Source organism: Chinchilla lanigera, unplaced genomic scaffold (genome assembly GCF_000276665.1).
Source record: "Chinchilla lanigera isolate Chin_1 unplaced genomic scaffold, ChiLan1.0 scaffold00006, whole genome shotgun sequence".
Lineage (NCBI taxonomy): Eukaryota > Metazoa > Chordata > Mammalia > Rodentia > Chinchillidae > Chinchilla > Chinchilla lanigera.
The window spans coordinates 31,229,557-31,237,352 of record NW_004955407.1 but is presented as its reverse complement, the minus strand read 5'-3'; the positions used below and the strand labels follow the sequence as shown (position 1 = coordinate 31,237,352).

The 7,796-nt window shown below is 46.0% G+C and overlaps 1 pseudogene; it reads left to right on the top strand.

The window, feature by feature from the left end:
* Positions 1–5,025: 5,025 nt before the first annotated feature.
* On the top strand, positions 5,026–5,562 carry LOC102013690 (annotated as a pseudogene).
* Positions 5,563–7,796: the final 2,234 nt, after the last annotated feature.

Here is a 7,796-nt window from a genome sequence, read left to right as displayed (position 1 = left end):
CTGGGATTACAGGTGACCATGCCCAGCCAGGGATGCCTTAATCAATTTCAAAGGAAGCCCTTGCTCAAAAGTTCATAACTGACAGCTGTACACTTACAGAAAGAAGGGCTTATGGTAGTAAATACAAGTCTTTTGCAACTCAGAAGCAACCTGGAAGGAACTAAGAGCCATTTTTAGGAAGGTAACCATCAAAAGAAAAAGACCTCCATCTCCAAGACTCCATGGAAGGACAGAATCTTAATTTTGTGAAGACCAGCCAACAAACACAGCTAGCCAAATCTCAGTGTCATATGCACTGACCAACCCAGGGCCTTCACACTCAGCTGCATCCCAAGTGCTTTTGTGGGGGTGGGTGGGCAGACAGGGTCATCCCTAAATTGCCCAGGCTGGGCTCAAACTTTTGATCCTCTTGGCTCAGCCTCCCAGAGTATGGGATCACAAGCCTGTACCACCACCCTCAGCCTAATACCTTGTACTTTTTATTCTAATCTACCTTTAACTTCCCCTCTTAGTTATGTATTCTTGGTTGATTTTTTTAAATGGCGCACACCTGTAATCCCAAAACTTGACAGATTGAAGTAGGAGATTGCCAAGAGTTCAAGACCAGTCTGGGCTACATAGTAAGTTCAAGGCAGCCTGAACTACACAGCGAGACCCTGTCTCAAAAAACAAACAAAATAATAAAATCACTATTTTTTTTTAATTTAGAAAATCTTCTTTTTTCCTTTCTCTCTCTTCCTTTCTTCTGTTTCTTTTTTCTGGTTTTGGAAGTTGAACCCAGAGGCTCCATGATTTTTTATTTTTTATTTTGAGACAGGATCAGTAAACTGAATTGCACAGGCTGGGCTTGAATTTACAACCTTCCAGCCTCAGCCCCCCAAGGATTACAAGCGTGAGCCACCACGCCCAGCTAAAATGACTAATTTTGGAGGTCACACAGCTAAGCTACAAAGTATTAGTCACTCACCAGCTTTGTTAATACCACCATTTTCTGACATTCACCCCGAGGCACCTTGAAGATTGCATATGCGTGGACCACGGATCGCTTCCCTCCTATCACTTCCCCCACCTCGGCAGCCCTGCTCCTTTAGTTCATAAATAGTTCACTCGATCCCCAGGAAGGTGGATTTAAGACTCAAGTCTTCGGTCTCCATACTTGGCCACCCTGCCAAATACACTTTGCAAACCTCCCTGCTTCGGGAATTAACATACTGTGTGGCAGATCAAAGGGGCCTGGCTCCTTGACAAATTCCATTTTTTTTCTTTTTTTTTTTTTTTTTTCCCTGGTACTGGGAATTGAACTCACGACCTCGTGCTTGCCAGTCAGGCGCTGTGCCGCTGAGCTAAATCCCCGGCCTCCCAAATTCAATTTTTTTTTCCTCTACAGAAGTTCTTAATGTCTATTGAGCTGGGGGCATAGTGGTGCAGGCCAGTAATCCCAGCAGTCGGGAGACTGAGGCAGCAAGTTTGAAGCCAACCTGGGCTACCTAGTGAGTTCAAGGCCGGCCTGAAAATAAAAGTTCTTAACATCTACTGGCTAATCCTTGTCTTTGCAGTCTGTCCTTAAATGTCACTTTCTCAATGAGACCCTTCCTGACCGAACCTGATACTGGAGATTGAGCCCAGGGTGTTGTGCCTGTTAGGCAAGCATCTACCACTGAGCTGCATCCCCAGCCTGTTTTATTTTGTATTTTGAGACAGGGCCTTGATAACTTTCTCATGCTGGTCTCGAACTTGTATCCTCCTGAGGCAGGAGATAGCGGAAGAACAAGTAAACAACAGAAAGCCGTGGGGTGGGGAATCAAGGAACCAGACACAGCGAGGATGACCGTGTCAGAGTTTCAGAAAACCAATACATGAAGATCACCTTGTCCCACCAAGACCCCCAGGCACGCTCCATACCAAAGTACAAGACCCTGGCCTGTGTCCAACTTTATTTGCATTGTGGCTTTGGCCTCCCTCCATCACTGTGGGCTTTGAGCACAGGGAGACTTCCTCTCAAAGGCCTGTATGGTCAAAAACTTCTCCTCAAGATGTGTGGGCCACGGCAGGTACCTCGTTGGGCCATGCCTCTGGTCAGTCGCCAGCTGTAGCTCCTTCTCTAATCCCAGGACCCGAGAGGCCCGGTATCTGCCCCTGTTTTCCACGAGCTCTTCTCATTTGCCTGCTGCCACTCTGAGCAGAGTACCTTCACCTCTTTCCCTTTGAATAAATCTTACCCTTCTTACTCTTTTTGAGGTTCTGCTCTTTCTTTGTCCAGGAACCTGGAAACAACCCCCCTAAGATCCTTCCTTCAATAACACTCCTGCCTCAGCCTCCCACACAGCTGGGGCTGCAAACCTACAAGTCTCTGCATAGCTTCTTTGTCACACACCTATACGGCAAATAAACTCCTTGGCTTTGGTAACGCAGACTGGGAAGTAACCCAGTTTGGTAGCGGGGAGGGGCTTAATCAGCTTTCGCCAGTGGCATATGCCCTCCCCCTCCCCCACCATCCATCTCCAGCCCCGTCCCTCACCCCCAGGCCTTCTCACGGAGGAGCCAAGCTGATGCTGTAGGAAGCCCTGGCCTTGGGAGAAATACCCGTATTGGTTCGGTGCCAGCGCCATCCCATATTTGTCTTCCTTTCCCCTCCCACACCCCTAAGTGGCCTCAAGCCGGTTGAACTTTGTCCTCATTGGGGTGGAATTCATTTCCAACGGCCAGCAACAGGCCAAGATAAAAGAATGGATAAAAAGATGAACTTACACCCACTGCACACATCTCCAAGCCGATCTGTATGGGAACATTACCTCACGGGGAAATGCAATTTGATAGAAGAAAGTGATCGGCTGATCATTCAGGTTTTTTGAGGTTTTTTGTTTTTTTAAATTATTTGCTGTAAGAACTGAGAGAGAGCGCCATCTAGGCTTCCTCAGTGCAATCAACCAGAGAACAATATTGAGGCCAGCAGGGACCCGGCGCATGCAACAGGTGTGCTCCAACTAGCACTTTTCCTCCATGTTTGATGAGTAGAGAAAAATACTGGGTGTGACTGCTTAATAATCAGAAGCCACTGCATTTTTTCTTGCAGGGCGGTCATCATTAAATTCATTCACGTGCTCCTCTGCACCTCCCTTTTCCTTTCTGCAGTGCCCTAGTTTTATCTCCCAGTCCTGTTTTGCATTCACCTAGGATTGTCCTTCCTCCCAGTTATGTAGGCACAGGGAGGGAGCTCTTCTGCTGGGATGGGCTGCAGAGCAGTCCAGCTTCTATCCAGGTATTGCAAGGAAAGTGCACTGTACAGTGGAGAATTTTGAGCTTGTCCACAGAGAGATCTCAGCTGCTGGGAGATATTTTGTAAACTTTTATCCTACCCTGCCTGATAATAGTGTTTTGTTCATCAGATGTGGTCACACATGCCTGTAAATCCAGAACTCTGGGAGAATGAAGGAGGACAACTGAAAATTCAAAGGACTGGGGACATAGTTCAGTGCAAAGGTGCTAGGATAAACCCTCAGTAACACATGCACACACACATACAAAGACAGAAAAGAAAAAAGCAAAAAAGAGTGTTTGGGTTACCTAAAGACCTTGGATCATGTTGGATGGGCTAACCTTGTACTTTATACTGGGAAAAGTAGAAACGCAGTGTCAGTTTAATCTCTCATGGGACTGGAGACTAGTCACCACATGGGCAGCCAGCCATGCACATAAGACCAAACCCTACTGAAAGTTCTGGGGAGCTCCCTTGGTGGGCAATATACCATGCATATTGCCACACATTGTTTCTGTGAGGACTGAAATCATCACAGCCAAGGACAACTGGAAGCTTTCTGCATATGGACTCTCCTGGTCTCCACCATATGTGTATCTTCCCTTGGCAGATATTGTCCTATGTCCTTTTACTATAATAAATCGAAACTCTGACTATAGTAGCTTTCAACAAATTCTGTGACTCTTTCTAGTGAAGTACTGAACTTGAACACAATTGTTAGTACCTCTGAACGTGCACATGGTATCAGAAGTGGGGTAGCCTTGGGCACTGTTTTTACCTTCAGAGTCATGGATTTGGAATCTGATCATGTGGTCTCTAGTCTTGGATTCTCCACTTACAAGCTGGGCAAGTCACTTCATCTCTTTGAACCTCCTTTTCCTCTTCACTCAGAGGGGAGGGTGTACCTGTGTGCCTACTGGGAAGGGTGCTGTGGGGACTGAGACAAAAGCATAAGGACTGTGCAAGTGGTCCAGCTCCGTGCAAAGGCTGTAATTGGGTGCAGTTGTATTAAGTGGACTCTCATGTCTAAGCATAAAGCATATTAAGTGCTCTCTCCTGTCTAGGCACACTTGATGCCAATGGCCACAAAGGTGCCATTCCTATCGTCTGACTGACCACATCTTTCAAGGAAAAGGCGTTTGGGCCTGAAAAATAAGTATCTGAAATCTAAGTAGAGCCCATTCAGATGAATCAAAGCTTCAGGAATCACTTATATGGTAAAAGAATGCAAGCTCTATAAACAAAACAGAAGCACAGATTTAAGCCACAGAATGGCTAAACACCAGAATGGCAAGATACCAAAATGGCACCAGAATGGCAAAACACCAAAACCTTGACAAAGCACTTTGTGGTTAGTCTGTGGGAATACAAAGTGGGGCAACCCTGTGGAGGGGAATTGAGCAATATCTAACAAAATTACACAGCAGAGATTTCACTCCTTTGAATTACAAAGACAGAGGGCTGGGGATTTAGCTCAGAGGCACAGCGCCTGCCTGGCAAATGCAAGGTTGTGAGTTCGATTCCTGGTACTGGAAAAAAGAAAAAAATAATAAATTGCAAAGATAGGTATAGTATGTAGAAATTATTCTGGAATAAGAAACTGTATATAATTTGTAACTGTAAAATATATATATATATTTTTTTGGTTTTTCTCTGGTACCGGGAACTGAACTCATGACCTTGCGCTTGCCAGGCAGGCGCTTTGCCAGTGAGCTAAATCCCCAGCCCCTGTAAAATATTTTTTGAAAACTACAATGTTAACTCCAGACATGATGGCCCTACTGGGCAATGTGTTCTCCAGGCAGCTGTGGGGGCCCCTGGGGGCCCCGCTGTGATTTCCAGGCCAGGACTCACTTCTTCAAGCAATGCCTGATGCTCCAAGAAGTTCTAACAGTACCTTGGTTGACCAGATAGAGTCATCATTTGAGATTTGCTTCACTTCTCTTGTGAGTCAGGATTATGTCAGTGGCACCAACCAGGAAGAAATTTGAACTGCTGTCGATCAGTGCATCCAGAAGTTTCTGAATATTGCAAAACAGACAGAATGTTTTTGCCTGCAAAAAAGATTGCAGTTGTCTGTCCAGAAATCAGAGCAAGTTATCAAAGAGGACATCTCAGAACTGAGAAATGAACTGCAACGGAACAACTGCAGCTGGTCCAGCAGCCTTTGTCAAAGCTGAGGCACTGAGGCAGGTGCTACAGGGCATCAGCGTGCAGCACAAAAAGCCTGCAGACATCCCTCAAGGCTCCATGCCTCCCTCAAGCAGACCTCTGCCAGTATTCCTGTGCCTCTGAAGCCCACATGAGATGCCGTGGCCTGTGTGGCCGCCTCAGCAGACAGTTCAGCCAAGCGTCTGATCTGTGGACCTGGCATCTGGGAAGAGCTCTTTGTTGGAGAAGGAGATGATGCAGGTTTTATGTTCCTCCCTACACTTCCCCCCTTACTTTTATGAGCTCTTCATTCCTTGAGTACAAAGCCTGCAGCTTTGGTCGTGCAAATTTTTTGTCTTTGGTACACTTTAGACTCAGTGTGAGGGCACTGATTCTTTCTTGTATTTTATTTTTATATGACTTCATTTTTGTGTTTCCATTTGTTACACAATTATGATCTGAGGGAGGAAAATTACAGTAATCTGAGAAAGAGGCGATAAGGAGTTTGTAGGCCTGTTATAGCAACTACCCTGCTGTGGTAGTGTAGAAAAATATCTAAATTTGCAGTTTCAGGTCTTTGAACTACTTCAAGGAGAGGAATCTAGCTCTGCTCCTCCCTTTTGCTCTTACTGCTTTTGCTGTTTTCCACCACCATGAACTGTTGCCCTCTGCCATGTGCCACCCTGCTTTGGAGCCAGCTGAGTATGGACTAAAACCTCCACAGACTTGAACTAAATAAACCTTTCCTTCCTTAACAAAAAAAAAAAAAAAAGAGGACTCTAATGCAGTGATGTGTGTAGTAGTTCCAGAGCATAACGGAGTACAAATATTTTGTAACTTGGTCAGAAAAAGAGCAAGAGATGTTAGGTTAGTGTAGTAAAGTGGGGGCCTTCAGTTGATGGTGGCTGTTATGGGGACTGGTTTCTATTTGTACCGGGAATCGAACTCAGGACCTTGCACTTGCCGTGCAGGCACCTGTGCCACTGAGCTATATCCCTGGCCCCTCTTCCCTCTCTTTGAGCTCTGCATCTTGTCTGCTTGTGTTTTGTGTACTTCTTTGAAGCACAGAGTTCCCATTTCAGGAAGTTCTGGCTCATGGGCTTGATTCCAGGGGACAAGGGTCCTGGGGTTGGGGGCACAGTCTGCAGTGGTCTCACTGTCCACCTCCATAGGGTGCATGTGGCGCCTTGTGGTGGGGAAGGGTTTTCTGCTCTTGTTAGATGAGGTTTTCCTCTCTCCTTTATAGTCTGTCACCAGATTCCAGCCCTTTAAATCCCGCTGTCTCCTGAGGAGTCCACAAGGCGGTGACTCAGAAGTTTGAACCATGTTGTCCTCACCACACCTCACACCCTGGCTTCCACTCGTCTGGCCTGGCTGCCGCCTGGTCTGCAAAGCCTGCAGCGCCCTTTCCCCTGCATCCTGGGCACAGGACTTCTCTCTTCCGCAGCCCCTGCTTGGGGCTCTTCTTCGTGCGGTAAGGACTTCTACCTGACCCTTTGCCCCTTGCAGCACTGGAGGCCCTTGAGATTAGGCGTTACTCCCCTTGAATGTACATGCTCGTGTATTAATTTATTTTTTATATATGATGCTTATTCTTCACTTTTGTTTGTGTGGCTGTGTGTAAAATGTTTGGCCTGGGGACCTATTATTACTGGCCTGAGCCTAACAGAATCCTCAACTAGAGTGTATCAGTGTTACACAAAGCTCTTACATGACAGGGTTTTAACATGGTTATTGCACGCTTTGATTGACAGCTTTGAATTTCTTGATTAAAAACCTAAATATATCTGGGCATGGTGACGCAAGCCTATAACCTCACCATTGAGGAGGCTGAGGCAGCAGGATCATTACAAGTTCAAAAGACCAGCCTGGGGTACAAAGTGAACTCAAGGACAGCCTGAACTGCATAGTGAGACCTTGTCTCAAAAAGATATAAACAAATAAATAAATAAAATAAAATAAAAACTTAAATATGTGCCTGTAATCCCAGCACTCAGGAGGCTGAGGCAGGAGGATCACTGAGAGTTTGAGGCCAGCCTGAACTATATAGCAAGATCCTGTCTCAAAAAACCAACAAACAAGCAGGGTGTGGTGGCACATGCCTGTAATCCCAGCCCTCAGGAGGCTGAGACAGGAGAATCACGATGAGTTTGAGGCCAACCTGGGCTACAAAGTGAGCTCAAGGCCAGCCTGCACTCCACAGTGAGACCTTGCCTCAAAAAAAGACCAAAAAAGTTAACTAAAAATAAAATAACCTAAATAAACTAACTAAATTTGGGACACTCTTTCACTAATAGAGGTGTGAAAGACTAGAGCTGGACATTCCTGTAATCCCAGCACTATGGTAGGGAAAGGCAAGATACCTGCAAGTTTGAGGCCAGCTTGGGCA